Source organism: Eufriesea mexicana, unplaced genomic scaffold, assembly GCF_001483705.2.
Source record: "Eufriesea mexicana isolate 0111107269 unplaced genomic scaffold, ASM148370v2 scaffold124, whole genome shotgun sequence".
In the NCBI taxonomy this organism is placed as follows: Eukaryota; Metazoa; Arthropoda; class Insecta; order Hymenoptera; family Apidae; genus Eufriesea; species Eufriesea mexicana.
This window is the reverse complement of record NW_016908357.1, coordinates 3,539,687-3,540,943: the sequence shown is the minus strand read 5'-3', so window position 1 is coordinate 3,540,943 and position 1,257 is coordinate 3,539,687. Positions and strand designations below refer to the sequence as shown.

Below are 1,257 nucleotides of genomic sequence, written 5' to 3'. Positions count from 1 at the left end.
CGGAAGATTGGAAATTAACGGTGAAATGTTTTCTGAGAAAAAAATTAAAAAAGGAAAAAAAAGTCTGAGAAATCGATGGTATATTTAAAAAGCGATATACGTTGTCGTAAAAATCGACGATTAACGTACCTCGAATTTCGAGAAGAAGTTGCAAATCCATCAGAGTTTCCTCGACGATCAAACATATCGATGGACGCGCATTGACAACCATCGGGTGCCAATCCATCCACGAAACACGGAATTTACGAGCCAACAAACCGCACGGTGAATCCGTCTGTCCACGAATTTCGAATGAGAATTCTTAAAAGATCTGCGAGATTTCATTGAAGAAAGGCGAGTTAAGATTCGTAAACTTGCCTCGCCCGGCACTTGGATAGATATTTCTCGTGACACATAGCAAACGCAACGATTATTAGTGCGAAGAGGGTTGATCGCGGAGGAGTGGACGAAACGGAGATAAGGGACGCAGTGACCCGGGCTGTCAAGGCGCGTATAAAATCGACGATAGCGAAGTCGACAGCCGGCAGTGTCGCGGGAGCCGCGCGCGAGAGAGGACGTCGTCGCTGGTGCTACGTCGACGCGTGAAGGAGGCAGCGTGGAAACGCAAATGCGACCGATGCTCCGATCGCTACCACGCCGTATTTTTCTCTCGTGAATCAGCTCGCAAGATTTGTGTTCTTTCGTGTTCGTCTCGCATCCGCGTCGCTTCGTAAACTGCCTCGATTGTGCCCGAAGAAAAATCGATCCACGATTACTCGTACATCGCGAATGAAAATCATGCCGCATAGAGGATCAACTATCGAGCGTACAGTGAGAAGCAGCGTATAATTAATTCGCAACCGAGACGCGTAGTTTCGATGCAGAATTGCGAAGGTCGCGCGGTATGCATGGCAGCGGCATGGGATTGTTTATGAATCAGTGACTAGTCGCAGAATCCGTACGACGATCGTTTGATGATAAAAAATCGAGCAGACTGGCGAACGAGTTGGATCGAGATTTCGGATCAGATCTGTATTCGGTTTCGAGAGGCGCGAGTTTTGCAAAAGTTTCCGGGAGATCTGATCCACGAAATGCGGCGAACGAGCGACGCGGATACCAGCGAAAAGTCGAGGAAACCTTGAGGGATTTGCGGAAGGAGAAGGAGCGCGATCTAGAGGCAAAGAGCGAGAGAAGCGAGAGAGAGAGGAGCAGGGAGAGGAAGAATCCGAGTGGCGAAGGAGAAGCAACGGAGAGGCGAGAAAACACTCGAGGAATGCC

General features: G+C 49.1%; 1 protein-coding gene across 7 annotated transcripts in view; it reads left to right on the top strand.

The window, feature by feature from the left end:
- Positions 1–534: 534 nt before the first annotated feature.
- Positions 535–1,257, top strand: part of by (focal adhesion protein tensin) — a 138,987-nt gene continuing 138,264 nt past the window's right edge. For all 7 annotated transcript variants that reach the window (XM_017911242.1, XM_017911239.1, XM_017911248.1 and 4 more), the window contains exon 1: positions 535–1,250. The gene's annotated coding sequence lies outside the window, so the exon portion shown is untranslated. The remainder of the gene's footprint in view (positions 1,251–1,257) is intronic.